The 21,325-nt window shown below is 39.4% G+C and overlaps 1 protein-coding gene and 1 long non-coding RNA gene across 17 annotated transcripts in view; both read right to left on the minus strand.

The window, feature by feature from the left end:
• Positions 1 to 13,922, minus strand: part of LOC146767313 (uncharacterized) — a 49,987-nt gene extending 36,065 nt beyond the window's left edge. The window contains exon 1 of the long non-coding RNA XR_014955564.1: positions 538 to 13,922. This is a non-coding gene — a long non-coding RNA (uncharacterized LOC146767313). The remainder of the gene's footprint in view (positions 1 to 537) is intronic.
• BRSK2 (BR serine/threonine kinase 2) overlaps positions 1 to 21,325 on the minus strand; it is a 301,198-nt gene that overhangs the window by 239,251 nt on the left and 40,622 nt on the right. The gene's annotated exons all lie outside the window — the stretch shown is intronic.

Genomic DNA, 21,325 nt, shown 5'->3' on the forward strand with positions numbered 1-21,325 from the left:
CCACAGTGCTTCCAGGACTCGAGGCACCTGTTCCTTTTTACATCAATGGCAGAAGCAAGGCCAGAATCCACAGATAAAACTCCACCAGTCTCTGCAGTGCCAAGAAATACTTGTACTATCCAGCTTCATCAGGTCTGAACTGATGCATAAAATGGAAAGTAAAATGTACTCCAGCCAAGTCTCTGGACTGCAAATTTGGGATGTAACAACACACTGAACTAAGCAGCAAAGCAACAACCATGTCTTTAAACATACCTCCCACTCCTAATGGTTAGCAATGCCCAAACCCTTTGCATGTCTAATGTAGGAATCTTCACCTCTGCATATGCAGGTCGTGTAAAGGCAGGAAGGAGGGCTGAGTGAAGGGGCCCTGAAGGCTTCTCCAAACTTTTGGACAGCATGCTGTATTGTTAAGCAGCAGCAGGAGAATGAGAACCCTGGATGTCCAGCATCTGTTTGTATTTCAGCAGGCAGAAGATGGCTGGCTAGGCTACAGAACAAGCAGCAGGAGCCCTTGCTTTGCCAGTACAGCCTTACCTTACAGAAAAGCAGATGAGGAGGAACTCTCTTCATTCCCTGTGCCTTCAAGGTTACTGCAGCTGAAGATTGCACTCAGCACTGAGTGATTCTACCCTGGAGGGCAGCTGACCAATTGACAGTTCAAAAGATAAAGAAATGTTCAGGGAAATCATCACAGAATGAAATCCTGCTTCTAATAATGAAATAAATGGTAGATGAACCAGTGTGACTTCAACTGTTAAGTCACACTAACAACCTTATCATGATTCACAGCATTTGTATTTCCTCTAGCTTAGAAGAGTTGAAGTCATTATTTGATGCTGAAATAGCAGTTGTATATCTCAGAGGATATGGCAAACCACCATCATAAACACAAGAAGTATGTTTGATCACACAAGTTTTAGCTACATCATACTCTCTCACACATTCTAGTCTGTAAGTTTTGCCATCCAGTCCCACAGGCTCTTCATCAAAACTGTTATGTTACAGCATAAAACATATGCTGTAATATAACAGTTAAAAACAGGGAAAAAATAGGTGTTAGGGCAGGGAAGCAAAAAAATTCCCATTAAAAATATACTCTGGAAGGCCATTACAGTATCCATCAAACAGCAAAATTAATAGAGTGTTGATTCCAAAACATTAGAGTCAACACTTCCAGCTTTTCTAAGAACTATTTTGTAATTTAAGAGCTTAAGATGCTGCTTTTGCACCTCAGACCATCAGTACTGATGTTACACTTTCACTCCTATGTTTCCTTCACAGCAGTTTTCTGGCTAGGGCTCCAGCATGCAATGGAAAGGCCACAGCAGTCACTGAAAAAAAATTGAACATAATCATACAAGGTGCTGGAAATTAAATGATTAATCAGCCATCAAAGCAGAATGTTTCAGAGGGGTTTGTACCAGTGAACCTGAATGCTAATGTTGCCAAACTGCTCTTTTACATCTGTGTATGTTTCTCAACCTGCAGGAAGAGTGTATTATCCATCATATTGGGTGATATGCTGGTTTCTGATGAAACATGGAAAAAATCCAAAAATTTAACACTGCTGAAATCACCAGAATGGGAAAATATGACTTTGTGTTCCATTTGCTTCTTTCCATTTACTTGATTTTAAAATTAAAGGGGTATTTCTCCCCACAGGCTGGACACTTTCATCTCAGATTCCACAATCTCTACTCATGTGCTGCTTAGGTGTTCCTCACTTTATTGTTTGCTCTGGAAGTTAAACTCATATAGAGACTGTAAGTTTAAGTTCCAGATTTGTAACACCATTTCACTGACATCACTGAAAAATAAAGGACATAAAGGTGTCTACCAATTCTTTCCTTTTCAAGGAGTTATGTCTAGCAGGGAACATTTCAGTATTATTCCCGAAACAAAAGAACAAAGGACACAGACCCACTAAAAGGCAGGACATGGATATACTAGGCAACTGCCAAATCCACCCTATCAAAGAACTCAGGATTTTGACAACAATTCTATTCCTCATGTATCTCATTTGGCCTAAAAGCCTCTTCCAAAAAACAACCCCATTGTGAGCATTTGCTTCTATTTCAATATCTCAAATAATTAACAAGTGTCTCATGAAGCTGAGACCTAATATGAAGACAGGGTCCTTTGAGCATGTTTCTGTGCTAAAACATTTAACACTCCTAGATGTCATTAGAAACCTCAGATCATCTGCATTTGGAACACTCTACAGCAGCAGTTCTGGAAAGACATTGAAAGCAAAGGTTCTTTTCATCCCTTTCTCAGAAAGCCTTACATTTAACTAAAATTCCTTGGAATAATACAAGCAATAGACAGGAGAAAAGGCCTCAAATTGTGCCAGGGGACATCTAGCATGGCTAGTAGGAAAACTGTTAAGCCCAAACCCTGGAGCAGGCTGACCACCATCCCTGGAGACATTTAAAGATGTCTAGATGTGTCACTTAGGGACATGGTTTAATGGTGGACTTGGCAGTACTCAGTTAATGCTTGGACTAGATGATCTTAAGAGGTTTTCCAGCCTAAATGAATGATTCTTATGCATCACAGGTATATAGGTTAAATCACATATCTATTTGCATAATAGATACAAAACAGATATCCATTAAGTTATCTATAATTACACGGGCTCCCTAAAATTACACCACAGATGCCGGAGAAATTACTATGCATACAGCACCAAAGACTTTATGGAAATACATTAATTACAAATGAGAATCAGAATATCACTTAGCATTTAATCTTCTTTTCTATCCAGAATAAAAGGAATGAGACCCTATCTCTCCACACACATGTGCATGCAGACATTTTTCCTTGCCTGTTGATAAAGGAGAGATATGTCTCAAGAAGGGCCCTTCAGTACCCTGACAGTTTTGACAGGCACTGTCATTACAGCTTATCAAAAAGAGGACATAGCATGATACCAGTATGTAAAAATCCCTTCCTCATTTCTGCCCTTTCCTTGACATCTCTTATCATTTGCTGCCAACACTCCTTTACAGTGTAGGATTATCACTGACAGACATCATTTCAGAGTAAAATTTATAACAAATTAAAGACCTGGCTTTCTTATGTCATCATTAATTCAGAGAGCCATGAGTTTCATAAAAGTACAAAATTCACTAAAGGTCACATCCACTGTCCAAAGAAGCCAAAACTGTATTTCAAATTAATTAAAACCTGATGAGTATGGATGAAACCCTAAAACTATAATAGGAAACATATTTCATTAAGAGATCACTTAAGAAGATCATAACCCACTTCAAAGACTAATTTGAAAGGTCTTTATTTTAAAAGTAACTTTATGGTATGACCAGCTTTACTAGTAAATTGTATGGTCCCTTTGAGAGACTTTACCTTGCATCTTAACTGAGGATGACGCTGCAATGACAGCAGCTACAAAGAAATCACAAGCTGGATAGATTTATGTTTATAGAAATTAGAAACATGCTAACAACGGAAACAGTACTTTTCACAGGTTCAAAGCAGAGCTCTTCTGGTTTTGGTTGTAGGTCTGGTTTGATCAGAATCAATCTATCTTTTTCATTCCTTCCTAATTCTTTCCCCCAGTCCTTTCTTTCCTTGTCTGTCTGTAAATGAAAACCTCAAGAAGATGCACGTTTGAGGGCCCATGCCCACCTTTTGTGAAAATGAATAAACAAGCATTAACAAAACCCACACTCTGCTTAATTTGGGGCCAATTACTGTCTTCTATATCATCCCAGCAAATCCAGATATTTGTGAATTGGAATAAGAACCACTGTCTGCATCATTCCACAGGCTGTTCTGACAGCACCACTTCTCATCTCCAGCAAGGTTAGCTACCAAGATTTTAGTCCAAACCTGAAAATGAAGAATTGCTGATTTTTTTTCAAATTGGGTTCAATGACAACAATGAAAGTCAAAATTTTAAAACATTTTTATCTAGTGCTTCTGATTTACGCTGCCACTAACTTTCTACTTTGCTATTAATTTCTTTTATATTTTGATTCCTGTGATCTTATCAATGGGAAATAAATTGACATTCCCCTAAGAACTCTGCAGTTTTCTCAAGTTATGCACTTAAAAAAAAAACAAATACCTTATGGAAGATATTTCACGTATTTATTAGTACGCACATTGAATTAAATAGGTTCTCTTCAACTGGCTCTAAGGGTCTTTGCTCACCTCACACAAAATTCCCTCAGACAGGTAAAATAGTCTTCGACACTGACATGAGACATTTTTGCTTCAGCAATGAACACACTAAGACACATTGGTAGACTAAGGTAGGAGGAACTCATACTGAGTTCACTATTTGCTATAAATCTCAAAAATACTTCTGAGAATTAAGTTCCAGCTACATTTTATTTGATAAAGAGGATTTAGTAAAAAAAAAAAAAAATCTACTTTCTAATCCATAATACTAATGCTAGTCTGCAATACAGATGCTCTAGTGATGAACATTTCCCTGGTGAAATAGTTGCAGGACCTGGTTATTAAAACACTGCACTGAGATGCAGAAATATGAATTTCAACTCACAGCTGTGTCACAGAATTCCTCAGCAAGTCTAAGACGATATTTAATTCCTTTGTGATCAACATATTCAATGAAGTTTATTATTTTCTTCATAATATCCATTATGCACTTACTGAATCTAGCAAAATAGGGTTCAAATCACATTTTAATCCCAACAGTCCCGCTGTAGTATTGAGTTCTGACACCAATTCTTCACTATGGGAAGCCAGCTGGCAAAGGAAGCTATGGTTAAAAAATATATCTGCAAGTGTCTTTCTACAAAACCAATTAAAAACTGGCTGCCCTATCAGTAAGAAGGGATATACTCAGCCCTGCTGAACAATTCCCTTACAAAATCCTATTGACAAGGTAAAATTCCCAGTGGCAGCTCCACAGGCCTGGTGTAATTCACCAAGTGCAGCTTGAATGGCAGCTCTGTAGGGCCTGAAGGCTCCAGGTCTATCGTAGGATACACCAGGCACCAAGTGGCACAGCCACAATCCAACAGCAGTAAGAAAAGCAGATTGTTTCAACCAACCATCCAAAAAGCTGTGTTTCTTCCCTGGCACATCACAGTACCTGAGAAGACACCAAAGCTGCCATAAAAACAAAACTAAGGGAATCCTCATACTTTGATTATGCATGAGCTTGGTTTCAATGACAAGATTGTACTAACGAAATGCCCTTAATATTACAAGGACATTGCACTAATTTCCATAGGGACAGCTCTTTTCCAGGGATGTTAAACACTAGGCTGATGGCAAAATAAGCAGGACTATAAGAAAAGGAAATTATGAAGTCAGTTTTCCTATGGGTTTGTGTGACAGTTGGTTTCCAGTGAGGGGCAAAGTTGAATTTATAATTTTCTTTATGCTACAGTTGTCACAACAAAGTTTTTTTCACTTGTAGCTCTGGTGCCTAGTAAAGGTTATACCTGTGATGCTCTTTTCTCAGCAGAGCGTTTATGAATCCCCTCTCATGCACTGTGTATGTGGTTACCTTTCTGGTTAAATTTAGATTAAACTGGCCAACAGATCCACAGCTGGAACAGAAAATGATGGAAGACAAACAAGCTTGGTAAAAATTGTTCATGATCACATAAGCCTTAATCCCTCATGAATCTAGTAAGACATAATGAAGTAGCACTTAAAGCCCAGTAATCTTAAAGCTTCTCATAAAGCTTCCAAAGTTCTCAAAGCTCATTCAAGAAATAAATAGAAATATTCAAAGTACAAGTGGAAAATGAACAACAATGAGAGATGATGGGAGCGACTTCTATATATAAGTACAGAATTAGTGCTTTGCACTATTTCTGCCTCAGCACGTTAACCTTTCTCTCTCTGACCTCCACTTTCCTTTAGTTACTCACCATGAAATAAGTCTTTTAATTGCTATGTAACTAAAGCTCTCTTTCTGGCAGATTGACTGAGAAGGCCAAGCTGATGTCTGGGGACTACAGGCCCTTTGGTGACAGTTTTAATTCTGGTCAGAGCAGAAAAGTCAATAAATCATTCTCGCAGAAGTTGTTACTGACCCTGAGCAAGCCCTGGGAGGAGAGACGCAATCTCTATTCACTAGGAAATAAAGTCTTGTTCATTTTTTATTTTTTTAACTTTCAGAAAAAAAGAAGTAAAAGAAAAGAAAAAGAAAAGAAAGAAAGAAAAAGGAGATAGGTTCAAGAAAGGCAGAAAGTGCAAGTCCAGCTTTGACCAGCTGGAGAACATTCTACAAAGTTGCTTGATGGACCTAGTTCTGACTCATCTGAAGCACAGCTGCATTGCCAATATTTCAGGACACTGACACAAGCCCCAAGAGAACAATAACATACAACCAGTCTTTTTGCATTGTCCTCATATGCTCTGGCTTTCTTCTTGACAATATTTGAGCATCCATCGGTCAAATTAAATTTTTCCTTTTTCCAGATTTAGGAAGATTTTTTTTTTTTTTTTTTAGATAGACCTAAAATATTTTTAGGTAATCGGTGCAAATGTTTCAATCAATGCAAGGGAAGGAATTCTCTCGGAGTCTTCAACTAAATACTAACTGATCACATGATTTTCCCCTCCTCTCCACTTCTCTTTGTGGTCTTGATGACAGTAGCTGTTAGACCTCCAGCCTGTTTATATCCACATTCACCCTGTGAAACTTCACCAGTCCCTCTAAGATTTACTTTTAACTGATAGAACATGTAAATGTCTAACTTTATTTTCTAATTTTAGGATATTTTAAAGAGATGCATTCCAGCAAAACAGGGAATTTATTTGGAAACACCCAGTCATCAGAAGAGCAGGAAATGAAAGATCGATGACCCTGGGTATAGAAGTTTCCAATGCCAAGCAAATTACTGACAAGGTGCTATCATCTTAGTACCACGACAAGACTCCTTTAGAAATATAAGCAAGTAGGTAAACATTTTGTCACACATGTAAAAGCAAATGTGTTCTGAGATAATTTCATGCTCAAACTGCATTTATTTTATGTGGTTATGTCTGACCTTCCCTTTGACCAATACAGACTCTAGCACTGGCTTTGCTGGAAACAGGAATAAGTGAACAAAGATCCAAAACTACCTTTGTATAGTCTGAAAGGAAAAACTGAAGTGATGAGGGGTCTCAGCAAAAATAGAGCTAGTTGCAAAGGATAAATGCAGCAGGTATCAGCAATTACTGCTGTAATCCTACATTGTTTCATTTGAGAGAAAGATTAATTCTCCACTGCACTTGGCATATCTAAAAAATTACAATGTCCTGTCTAAGTCACAGCAAGGGAAAGAAAACAAACCCAGCACATCCATGCTTTATTATCGCTTCACTTCATCATAGACTAGAACACAAGAAAATCAATAAGAATCCTATAAGAACACATCCACCATAATAAAATATGTGGCTTACATATATCAAATCCTAACAAGTGTGCCTGCATGCTCAGTAGAGAAAATCACTTCATAAAACAATCCCAGGAGAGAACTAAAAAACAAAAAAGGTGTCTAAGGAGGGGGACAAAATGGAAAGATATATGCAGAGGACAAGGAGATAGCTATAAGAACTCATCATCAATATAGTGAACCTGACAGGTCAATGTTTCTATCTATTATTCTAAAACCTTAGATAACTTCTTACCTCCAAAGAGCCATATGAATTTAATTTATTCATTGTCCTGTACAACAGGAATTTCCATCTACCAAATCTACTAATTTACTAACCATTTTAATCAAAAGGACTTCTCTGTCATTTGAAAATATATTTTTTACAGTGTTTCCCCATGTTAAAGTCTAGTATTCTAACCCAGGATCTGTCTCAAGAGGTTATCTACAGTCTACTCCAGAATAAGCTTCTACTGACGACCAGCATGCAAGCCAAGATATTAAAAAACAACAGCAACAATTTTTAAGTAGCAGTACCCCTATTCCTGTAATTATAAGATTATTGACTAGGAGAGAGTAGAAAAGATTTATCTTTTTGTTTGCATTTTAAATATTCATTTTCCTGTCTTCTCCAGTTCGTTTGGCACATCTAGCAATTTCTTTTATCTGTAGCAAACAACACCCTTCTCTTTGGCAATGTGTCCTTTCCTAGTAATCAAAAAATGATTTAGTGAAAAATACTACCAGTATAACTGAGTCAAGACTTTTCAGCAAGAAATAAAGAAGAAAGAGTAGGCCTGAGAATTGCCTCAGTATTGTGGCTTACGTATCCTTCTAAAAGACCTAGCTTAAAAGAGAAGAAAACTTGAAGAGTAAAGAACAAATAAATAAATAATTTAAGTTGTACTGTTAAACGGTCCTTTACTCTCCTGTTGTTTTCCTAATCGGCTAAAACACAAATTCAAAGTGAGAGTGCCCCTTGAATGTTCACCTATTCCAGTTTCCTTGATCTTGGATACTGCCTTGTACTCCAGACTCCTTTTACAACATCCTTTTATTGAGCTTTCTTTACACTGTAGTCCCATAAGGCCAGAGACTCCTCAAATCAATTCTCAGTGCACCTGAATCAATTTCTGAAGCTCACCATGTCAAGGGAGCAACCTTTTCTGAGACTAGAGCAGTCATATGAGTTTCTAATACAGTGCATTAAATTTCTTCTGTAATTCAGTGTCAGGCTTTAAACCTAGTGCAGACAGTAGATATAACATATACTTGTAAAAACAGAGAGTAGGGTATAAACTTGTATTACAGGTATTATAGCACATATTTGACACAATAGTTCCCTTCTACTGTGAAAACAACAATGGAATAGTTCCAATTTCTCAGCAAGATGCTGACATTTGGGCACAACTCACAAAGCACAAGCTTGTGAATTAGTTTTATGTCACAGAAACATGACTTGAAATTTTGAGAAAGATATTTAAAGATAAAGAACAAAACCCACTGATTCTTTGAATTCAGGGCAAGATTCAAGAGGATTCACTAGTACACCAAGGAAGATGACCTGGTTTCTGTCACTTAAAGAGGGGAAATGATATACAATGTACAGACAAAAGAAGTTTAGAGAAGCTCACAAAGAGTGGCATCTCTGTGAAGCTATCCCAGGATCTGAGCCACACATACTCACAACTCATTCAGGAACTTTGTACTCCAAGAAGCAAACCAGCAGGTGCTATTAGTCCCATTCTCACAGTTCTCATCTCCCCAATAAGAAGAGCACATTATGATGATTTAGTTTGCCCTCAAAACACTTCCTGAGTGTCTGCTCTGCCGATTCTTGCTCCTGAATATGCCATTATTCATTCTCTACTTTTCTCAACAGAACCATATTTACTATAGTACTCTCAAAGGATAGGAAAATGGATCATCTGCCTCTTTCCTCCAGCACCTAATTGTAAGACACAGCAGTACTTCCCTGCTTACTAACAACACAAAAGTGTCATTCCTATGTGCAATTAAGAAAGAAGGTACTCCAAACTCATGAAGAGAAACTTTAATTACACGGTGGCTTTGAAAGATCTCTCTATACAAATTTAGTATTCCTAAATGTGCCTCTCATTAATAACTTTCTGTGAACAAAAGAGCACTTTTTTTTTATTACTTTAATGTTATTTACAAAATAAATTGAAAATCTGTAAATACAGCAAATTACTCCTGGTTTTTGCTCAAATTTTGAATACTGTTTGTAGGTTACAAGCCTCAAAACAGTATTTAATGAAAACCACTTAGGAACAGAAGACAACTGTAGAAAATAAGAAAAAAACAAGGTATCACATTTGCCTATTGCTATTTTCCACAGTTCAGTTTCCTTTAAGTAGAGTAGTTCTTCCTTTTCAGGAGCTTCAGATCTGTTCCCCATGAATAAACAAACAAAAATCTTTCAGTTTTTATGTTAGCTGAATGTATTTAATTACATACCTGGATTTTATGTATGTGTGTGTATTTAAATGTACAAATATGTACACATATACTTACGCTCTTGTCTACACAAAAGAGAGAGAAATGGGGAAAGAGGCACATGGATAAAGACTTCCTATTTCCTTCTTACACACTTTCAGTGCCAGGTCCAAATGCAATGAAAACTGATCTTAAAAACAGCTGATATGTATATCTGTGTAAAGTTGATGCGTGAATAACAGAGCAGATGCATAAAAGAACTGTAACCAGAAGGAATCAATTTTCTCCCAAATTCCCAACCCAAATTGCTTCTTGCTGCAGGTGATACAAAAATCCCCAGTAATCTCTGAGGGATTCTTATCCTTCATTTTATTTGAAAGGTGTCCATGGCAGGTCAGTCTGATTAAAGGATCCTGCTTTGGAATAAAAACCAAAGGAGCCTTCCCTGTTTCTCCTCATTCAATGGCTCAGCTGGAGTCATGTTGTGGTGGTTTTTGAGCCTGTCACAACACAGCACCATAACAGCAAGAGAGAACCTCCATACCTGGATGAGCTTTGCAAACAAAAATCTGGCGCTGTATGCAATGTGTCTTAAAACACATCTTTGAATCCATTTTCAACTAATGACCCATTTTAATGGTAAAAAAGACTACACTACTCCAATTCAAACACAGCAAAGCATAAAAGCCTCCTAGCCAAATATGAGGGCACATTGTTTCACTTTCACACCTGAGGACAACTGTGACTACTTCCTAACCTTTGTGTTTCCATAAGAACAATTATCACTACCAGTCTCTGCTTCCCACTTTAAAAATTCTCACAGTCTATCAGCAGCCAGAGAGAAGACATTTTATAATTTAGCTGCTCTAAGTTTTTGCAATGATATTTATTTTCATACCTTGTTTTACATGAAAGCAATTATTACTTTCTAGAAAGTTTCACACTTCACTTGGCTCTCAGTAGATTAAGTCCCTTGAAGTGGGTTTATTCACATAGGAAAACCCTCAATTCCCTCCACACGGGAGAGCTGTCACATTGACTTGGCAAGTGCCTCCCTAAAACCCCAAGGTTGTTTTCTAAGTTTGGTGGGGAGGTAATCAATTACTGTGGAGCAAAAGTAGACTTTCTACCTCCGACAGCAGCTTACACTGACACCAGTCACTGGCTGTGGCTTTGTCCTTTCTCTGTGTTCATAAAGTGCACACCCAAACAGGGTGAGATAACTGCAGTGGAAGTGGGGATAATGAAGGATAACAGAATGAAGCTGAGAGTTTGACAGCCCATGCAGGCAGAGAAAGAAATTAAGAGAACTTTCCTGTCCAGAAGTGACACAGGTACAGGGAAGAACAAGAACATCCATTTCCTCCCCCTTTCTCTCAACCAAGCAATTATTCAGCAAAATGGGTAGGCACATTATAATCTTTTTATTACTGTTAGCAAGCTAAGTATTTGAACAAATTTTATGGCAAACTCTAGTTAACAGAAAAAATTTTACTTCCAGGAACAGTTTTAGCTCCCCTGCCACCACCCTGCTCCACTTCTGCACCAAAAAGAAGGAGGGATGATGTGTAAAGGAATATGTCCAGAAAAGTACGTGCAGTGCTGTTGGTTTGTCCTTCTAGTGGTCTGCATCACAATACCACAAACGCAAAGGGATACAAACAGCAGGAAAACAATGGCTAAGAAGGTGAATTGAGGAAAAAGAGTTGTATTTCTCACTCCAAGCATGCAGCACTAATTTCATTCCATACATGCTGGCTGGCTTAACCTCAAAACTCCTAACCTCCTTCCAAATTATGCCACATCCACTTCCCAGAATCTCTCTGTTTCAATGCTTACAAATACACTCATTTTAACTCATGCAGTCACTCAAACATTTCTGCAGGCACTAAGATGTCAGGCAATGTCAATGTACACAGTATTGCAGTTACAATGATGTAGAAAAACAGGAGAGTCACTGCTGCACAATATTACAGATCCCTCTAATTTTTTTATTTTATTTTAGAATTCCAAGGGCACCTGTGAGAATGAACTCCTACAAATTTCATCCATGTTCAATATTCATTACACACAAAATCTTGAAGAACTCATGCTTAAGCACCACACACACCAAGGATCCCAGACTCAGGCACAGGAGGATACACAAAGGTAGCAACTTCCCTTTTTCACACCTAATTACAGTCTCAGGTGTTTCAAAAGAAGCAACCACAGCATGGAAAGAGATCTTTTTGTATGCAAAGAAAGTATACAGAGAAGTAAAAATATGCAATCCTAATCAGCCGTTGCTGCAGATCTTCAGAATTATTTCTGAATATTTCAGCCAGCAAAAATAGCATTTAAAGCAATGTAGGCATGACAATTTCACTGAAGGCAAGCCCTGCAGTGCATTTCTTGCTGTGGTTTTACAAGAACACAGAAACCCAGTAACCTGAATGGGGCTCTGGACCTAACAGGACCCTCTCCCACAATCAAAGAGGACCATGTAATTCAGCCTAATTTTAGGAGAAGTTGCATACATCAAAGCAGGAGGTGTGGGGAAGATGACTGAAAATACACACCACAAAACTTAGCTTTCCCTTACAAGGGCATTTTACCTGCAGTACCATTAATGATTTACAAAAAGATTTTATAATTCCCATGTCTCCAGAAGCTTATGTTCCAGGTTCAATAAGCTAATAATACTCCTTGGAAACATTAAATTTACTACAGCTATTTTAAGAAGTAAAGAAACCTTAGAAATAAAGACTATAGAACATAACCTTGCAGTGATTCAAAATATAATACCCCTTCAATGCTACTTGGCACAGCAGAAGGCACTTATATCCCAGTAGAAATAAAAAATAGCTAGCACTTCACCAAGTATCTAAAAGCTCTTTAAAAATGCAATGCTGCATATGCAATAAGCATTTTGATTGTCACCCAGGACAGAAATGTTGTTGCATATGAAGCAGTACCTGACAACTATTTAATAACATTTGACATGATACAACAATGTATTTTGCTTTGTTTGTTTAAGGACAGATTTGACAGATATTTGGTCATAACTACAAAAACAAAACTAAGGGATTTGAGTAAAAAAATCCATTGAAGCCTTTTGTCCACTGACACCCATAAAAAGGGTTGTCAACATGGAACAATACATCAAAAACTGCCAAATAAGAAAACAATTATAAGAAGGAACAGAGAAAGGAAAAGCAGACAGGTATTGAGGAGATATTGGAAACTCCAATATTCACCTAATGAATCAATAGGAGCCAGCCAAAGACACTGGTCAGCAATGTTACTATCAGTAGTAGTAACAACTGTATTTATGCTTTGAGTTCCTAAAAGCTAACTAATAAATGGTTACAGTATCTGCTTATAGTGCTAGGCATCCTGCAAGTAATGAAACATAGCTGGGATCCTTCTGAAGTCAACAGAAGACAGTAAGTAAGTTCACTTCAAAGAGGTGAGGAGGATGAAGGAGGAGAAATTGAGCCAAGCTTTGAGCACATCAGCGGCAGGGCAGAGCAGGGCAGCAGCGCAGGCTGCTCTCGGCCAGGCCCCAGCCTGCGCTGCGCCGCCTCTGCAGCTGCTGTCCCAGCTGGTGTCCCTGCCTGGTGCTCCCCGAGCTGCTCCCTCAGGCCAGAGCCAGGCTGTGATGGGGGAGCACAGCCATGGTCCTGCTGCTACCCATGGGGACGCATCCTGGGGGGAGAACAACCATGGTCCTGCTGCTACCCATGGGGACGCATCCTGGGGGGAGCACAGCCATGGTCCTGCTGCTACCCATGGGGACACATCCTGGGGAGAGGACAGCCATGGTCCTGCTGCTACCCGTGGGGATGCATCCTGGGGGGAGCACAGCCATGGTCCTGCTGCTACCCATGGGGACGCATCCTGGGGGGAGCACAGCCATGGTCCTGCTGCTACCTATGGAACATCCTGGGGGAAGCACAGCCATGGTCCTGCTGCTACCTATGGAACATCCTGGGGGAAGCACAGCCATGGTCCTGCTGCTACCTATGGAACATCCTGGGGGAAGCACAGCCATGGTCCTGCTGCTACCCATGGGGACGCATCCTGGGGGGAGCACAGCCATGGTCCTGCTGCTACCCATGGGGACGCATCCTGGGGGGAGCACAGCCATGGTCCTGCTGCTACCCGTGGGGACGCATCCTGGGGGGAGCACAGTCATGGTCCTGCTGCTACCCATGGGGACGCATCCTGGGGGGAGCACAGCCATGGTCCTGCTGCTACCCATGGGGACGCATCCTGGGGGGAGCACAGCCATGGTCCTGCTGCTACCCACAGAACGTCCTGGGGCTGTGAGTCCCACAGTGGGACTGGTGACACAGCTGGGCCTGTGTTTGAGTTCGCCTTGAATCTTCCATTTGATTCCACTCACTCCATTCCTAAAAGAGATATTGGTACAACTGGAAGGCTGTTAATAATGGAAAATACTATCTGCCTGGAAGGACTGTTTTGTGGATATTTAAAATTAAACAAAACAAAAAAGACGGGATATTCACAGCTTGCCTAATAGTGAATGAAAAAAGAAAGAAGAATAAATGAAGACTGAAGCACCAATTCCTGAAAGGAATTATTTCCTGTGGTAAATGCAAGAAGGGGAAAGGGGGAAAAGGGGGAAAAGGGGGAAAAGGGGGAAAAGGGGGAAAAGGGGGAAAAGGGGGAAAAGGGGGAAAAGGGGGAAAGGGGGAAAAGGGGGAAAAGGGGGAAAAGGGGGAAAAGGGGGAAAGGGGGAAAAGGGGGAAAAGGGGGAAAGGGGGAAAAGGGGGAAAGGGGGAAAAGGGGGAAAGGGGGAAAGGGGGAAAGGGGGAAAGGGGGAAAGGGGGAAAGGGGGAAAGGGGGAAAAGGGGGAAAGGGGGAAAGGGGGAAAGGGGGAAAGGGGGAAAGGGGGAAAGGGGGAAAGGGGGAAAGGGGGAAAGGGGGAAAGGGGGAAAGGGGGAAAGGGGGAAAGGGGGAAAGGGGGAAAGGGGGAAAGGGGGAAAAGGGGGAAAGGGGGAAAAGGGGGAAAAGGGGGAAAAGGGGGAAAAGGGGGAAAAGGGGGAAAAGGGGGAAAAGGGGGAAAAGGGGGAAAAGGGGGAAAAGGGGGAAAAGGGGGAAAAGGGGGAAAAGGGGGAAAAGGGGGAAAAGGGGGAAAAGGAAAAGGGAAAAGGAAAAATGTGGCAGTGCAGACAACTAAAACATCTAGAAAAGAAACAGAAACTGCGAGACAGTCTCCAGAAGAAAATAACAAAGTTCCAATATTCTAAATTCTTCAAAGCAAGTGTAGGCAAATAAAATGTTTAAATGATGAGAAGAAATGTCTCCATTCTGTACAAAACCTAAGAACCCTCCAATGACAGGGGGCTATCTGGATAACCCAAGGCAGCTTTTCTAACACCTATTTGCTGATTGTAATTTGATTGAAATTAAGCACATTGCAGACCACACAAATGCAACTGAACTCTAGTATTTGCTAAGACCTTAGGTTAATCCCTCTTAAAATAATGCTGTTGTATAACGTCAGAACTTAAAATATCTACATACAGTAAACTAGAGCACTCAGAAATTCAAATACACTTACACTGCATATTTCAAACTTATTGTGTTCATATTTAGAACACAACTCCTGAAGAGGGAAAATGCATTCTTACCACTATTATACTACTTCAAAGTTCCTAATTTGATGCTTCTCACATCAAAAATACACTGGAAATTCATAATGTTCTTTTAAATAGGAATTTACAAAAAGAATTCATGGTATATACCAAATAACTTAGTCAAACATCATTATTTCTTTTATAGCATAGCTTGATTAAATATCTGGAAGATTAAAAAAGAAAGAAATATATCAAGCTCTGTAGTATAAAGGGTCATGCTAAGAAATTTGTTTCCTAACATAATGAGATCATACCATTAAGGCTCCACTGCTTGCAACTTACAAGTAATTTTCTTGCTTTATGGGATATTGTCCTTCATTCATACACACACTCCATTATGCATTATAGATAACGTATATAGGGGGCTAAATGGAAGAAATTGCAATAAGCATTTCCACAAGATAATGGAACCGATATATGATACAAGGGAGACTCAGCACGGATGAAGAAATCCGCTTATCATGTCCTGCACAGTATTCCAGCTATTTATGTAAAGTTTAAGCATTGTTATCTGGAGAAGCGGGAAGAAGGGGGGACTCACAGAGGAACAAGGTTATTCATCTGCTTTAGTAAGCCTGTGTGATAAACCCTTACTCACATTCCCCACATCCACAACTTTCAGAGACTTGTCTTCTCTGAGACTCTGGGCTCGCTTTTCAAGTTTTATTAAGAGTAAGAATGACATCATTGATGCCATTACTACATAATATTGTAAAGGTGCAAGACTAAGTGGGAACAGAAATGGGAAATTTTAAAGGAGATATTTAAATAGAGGCAAAGATACTGTACCACTAAAAAATCCATAATCGTGTTAGAGTTCTCTTTATTGTCAGCTATCCACAACTCCAAATTCAAGTTCTGTTGCTGAGGAATAAATAAAGAAACCTCCTCTCTGGAACAATACATATTATTCAGCTTTTCTTCTCATGGGAGAGGTTTAATCCAAACCATTTTGGATCTCCATACCCCTCACTGAATTTAATAATATCTGGAAAAGGCTTCTGGAATTTAACCTAATCTCACAGGCTTAACTAAGACAAGAATCACTAAAACTTAAAGACAGAACCTGCCTTTGTGCATGAGTTATTACTCAAGGGATATTTTCCTGGCAAATTAGGATTCTGGACTGGGTCTCTTCCACCAGATAGGCATTTCCACTCTAATTCCCAGTATTTCAGTCTGTAAATTTCAAAGAGCTCTTCAGCACTGAAAGAATTTATGAGGATAAAGGGAATCTACAAGTCAAGAACCAAACCCTAAAGGTCTTGTCTGTTTCACTTGACCAGAACAACTTCACCAGCAGGCAGCACAGTACACAGAAGTTCCCACTTTTCACTTCACTTTTCTCAGTAACATCAGGTCACAGAACTCCATAGGAAAATTTCAAAGCAATGGCAAAACTTACAAAAAACAGTATTTCTTAAACACTGACTGCCAGCATCTCAGCTTTTAATACCTGATTTATGATCTTCACAGGCACTCTGACACGCATTCCAAAGAGCACTATTACATCATCCAGTGTCCAAAACATGGGATCATCTTCTTCTTAGAACTTGTGTTCGCTGAGTGTTGCTGATATCAACAGCCCTCCCTTACAAGCCTCTTGAATCAGCAGTCGCTCTCCATGGTTCTTTTTATAAATGTTGTCAACTACAGGCAAGTTTAAGGAATTATTTATATCAACAATATCTCCCCTCTTCACCATGCTCGGGTTTTCAATTGCAATGAATTAACATAATACACCCCAATAATTAAAAAAAAAACCTAATTAAAAATATAGGCATTGTCAAAAATAGACACACATCCCTCAGTAGCTACTGAACCTTCCAAACCCCCTGCCACTTTAAAATAATCTGTTAGGAGAAGAATTCAAAAGGAGAACAAAATTCATAGTACATAGGGAAGTAAATGATCCAAAACCAATAGCTCCTTCATTAAAAAAAAAAAAGAAACAAAAAACAACAACAACAACAAAAAAACCAAAAAAAAAAAATCAAACAAAAACCCCACCAAACCAAAACCCTAACAAAATAAAGTCAGTCTTCCATTGGTTCCTCCATCATTGGTGTGAGGTGTGGTGGTACTGGGATCCCTTAGATAGCTAGACTGAATTCATATACAAAGTCACAGCCATGAATAGCACTTAAAACCAACAAAACCAGAAGATTATTCCAGCTTTGAACTACATATATCTCCATTATAAATACTAACACAAACATAGGGAAAGAAGGAAGCATAGATTAAAAAACAAATACCTCTATAAACCAGGATTATTAAGGTATACATAGAACAAATTAAAACCCTTGAAAAATGCCACAATAATAACATACATTGCTGCACAATCATTTTGAAATAAGGAAATGCTGTATTTCACAAAAAGAAGTCTTTTAAAAGCACAGAAACTGCCTTAAAGCTGCATGTTCCATGATTTTGATTGTCCCTATACCATAGTGTCTCACTTTCAGGGTCAGAAATCCTAAACAGAAGTAGTTAAACAAAAGAGACATAGAGCAATTGATAAGATCTTTTTCATTTTCTTGCATGAATGCAAGACTCCCTTCTGGGAAAGCGATATCCCTACTGATGGCAAGAAACCAACAGTTAGAAGCAGGTTAGGTGAACCCCAAGGGATTATAATTTGTCATTGTCTATAAAAGTTAATAAATTAAATATTAAATAGAGATGCAATTAGAATTCTAAGCAATGGTAACCAAAATTTTCAAAATCAGGTGCAGATACTTACTTTTCTTAACTGTAATCTTTATCCCTGCAATCTGGGGCCCAACTTACCTATTGCCCATGGACACAATGTTCAAAAGCATTTCAATCCTCTTCACCTTACAGAAGATTCTGGTTTTTAAGTGGTTTTGTCACCAATACAAAAAACATTTGTGTATAACCATAAAGCAACCTGGAGCTTTATTTTACACAGTAGGAGTACTTGGAGATAATGGCCTGTAAATATCAAGCCTAGAAGAAGGTCACAGTCTTCAGTACACTTGGCTCCATGAATTTACTGAAGACAATTCTGCTTTTTACGCCCCCCACCACCACCACCAAAATGCTGTACAAACTACTTGTAATTCCTCTCAGAGCAAGATGACCAAAATATTGGACTGGTGGAAAGAAGAATGATCAATTAGCAAGACCAGAGAGATACCCTTCAGGCTTCCCTAAATGATTCTGCATTTCCAAGCTGAGAGGAAACACCATTCTGACCCTGCACTGAGTTGGGTGGTGGGAGGTGAAGCAAAAGCTCCAACATGGAGCACAACTGCCAACAGCAGAACCTGAAAGCCAAAATGGAACTCAGTTTGTGCCAGAAGGATATACAAGTAGCCTCAGATCTTCCTGCTGTGACAGAAAAAAAACACTTAATAAACAAAAACTTCACAGGCAAAAAGATGCAGATTTGGCATCTCCCCTGCCAACACTTAATATAACCAACAGCAAGTATTGTTTTAATAACATATCACTCCAGCATTTCAGAAGCAAGCAGGACTGCAGAAAATAGAGACTGCACAGAGTAACACAATGGACACATGGAATGTTTTGCCTCTTATCTAAGGATGACAGATTTGGGGGAGAAATAAATTGTCTACCCTGACTTGAATGCAATTCACTGAAGGAGTCTGCACAGTTTCTGAGCCCTAAGAGCCAATCTGAAAGTCCTGTTAATATATTAACTTATAAACAGAAGGCTTCCTAAAAGAGCCAGTGAGAAAGCCACTCAGCCTGAAGATGCCTATCACAAGCGCTTCAATTTTTTGTAATAGTTCCAGCACAAATTAACATGTTGGCATCCTCAGAAAAAAAAATCCACAAATTCAACAGCTATACAACAATCCATAGCTTGGATGGATCCAGGCCATCCATTGATTTGATCTGTAGGAGTAGAGCAGAGATTACCTGCACACGAAGACTTATCCCTACACCTCTATTCTTTCCTCCACTACAAGGTAAAGTGAAACAACTCCATTCCCAGCATTATCCCAGTAGAATCATAGAATGGCCTGGGTTGGATCTTAAAGGACATACAATTCCAACCCCTCTGCCATAGGCAGGGGAACTTCCACTAGACCAGGCTGCTCAGAGCCCATCCAGCCTAGCCTTGAACACAGCCAGGGATGGGGCATCCACAGCTTCTCTGGGCAGCCTGCTCCAGTGCTTCACCACCCTCCCAGTAAATAATTTCTTCTGAATATCCAATTTAAACCTGCCCCTTTGAGATCAAAGCCATTCCCCCTTGTCCTGGGACTATACACACTTGTAAATAGTCTCTCTCCAATTGCTACCAGTATTGATTAGCAATTATTATTGCCAATAATAGGACAGCAAAGAGAAGAAAGACACGATCAATGGTACAGGGGAAAAAAAAAGCTCCAAATAGACTGAGTATTTCTGATGCTAGGCCTGAACCATGAAGAGGTCAACTTTGGTTACAACAAAAAGGAATCTTGTCCTACAGATTTGCATCCATCAGGAAACTGCTCCCTTGTCAAACAGCCTTCACGCAGTGCTGCAGAACAGCACTACAAAGGACTATCTCATTCCTGAAGCAAGATCACTCCAAAAAGAGCAAATCCAGGATAAAAATTTTTGCTTCCGCATTAGTAGGCCTGTAATTAATCACATTCCAATATCTGTACTTTTTAAATTCTGTTCACTTAAATTCTGCCTTTTTGCAAATATTTAAAATATTTTCTCTCTCAAACTTTGTTTTCCTCCTAAATACAGTAAAAATCTAACCAAAACACTATAAATATAGCATTAATAATATAAAAAACTTTGCTGAAAGCCCTCTGTACTTTATAATAGAAAGTATTTACCAGACTTTTCAAAGACTGAATAATGCAGAGCGTTAAGCCATCTGTGAAAGGTGTGAAAATTTAAAATTGATTCACTTACATAGCAAGACAACAAGACAACATCAGATTTCCAAGCCTTTGTATCTTTACATATTCTGAAATTTCATACATAAATAATTTCTTTGTTTTCCCATCACCAGGCATTGAAAGATTAAATATGATGTACTTTTATTCAAGGCATGTCCCTTTACTTATTCCTTACTATCTTCCTCATTTAGGAAAGGAAAATTAAAATGTGGAAAAAACGTACTGCTGCTATACATGGTCAAATTAAAAATAAAAGTTGTCAGTGTTTATTGAGGGATGAGGTACTGGGGGGCAGGGGGAGGGGTTTTACTTACAAAAAACTAGGAATGCAAAAAAAACCATTAGAGGAATCCCAAAAAAAAACCACTAGAAAAATCCCAGAAAATTGCACCAACTCACATTATCCAGTAAGATCCTCAGTTGAATATAACTTGAGGAAAGTAAGGTATAGAACCTCATATCATACTTAATTACATGATATTTACTTCCTACAGCTTCCACAAACCCATTCAAAATAATTTTTGATTGAGCCATCCATCTCATCTTTATTGCCTTTCCTGATCATTTACTTGTTTGTAGTTGCCCTTGTGTCTTTTTCTGTAAGTCACTTGCAGGTTACGCCTTTGGCGCCTCTCCTTTTGGGAGGGGTCATGTGTTCTTACTCCACTCTGTTGGGGATGTGCAGCCAGGCTCTGGCAGCGAGGGGACAACAGAGGTGGCTTCTGTGAGAAACTGCCAGAAGCTTCCCTCATATCCCCAGTGCCAGCTGGCTCCAGGGCAGATCCGGCGCTGGCCAAGGCTGATTCCATCCGCGAGGGCGGGAGCTGCTCTGGTAACTCTGCCCTACGGTGGAGCAGTTGATGAAGAACTGCGGTCCACGGGAAGCACTTGGGTTGTGGAAGTTTCTGGAGGACTGGTGGCTATGGGAGGGACCTCATGCTGGAGCAGGGGGAGA

This window comes from Lonchura striata, chromosome 5 (assembly GCF_050655825.1).
Source record: "Lonchura striata isolate lonStrDom1 chromosome 5, ASM5065582v1, whole genome shotgun sequence".
In the NCBI taxonomy this organism is placed as follows: Eukaryota; Metazoa; Chordata; class Aves; order Passeriformes; family Estrildidae; genus Lonchura; species Lonchura striata.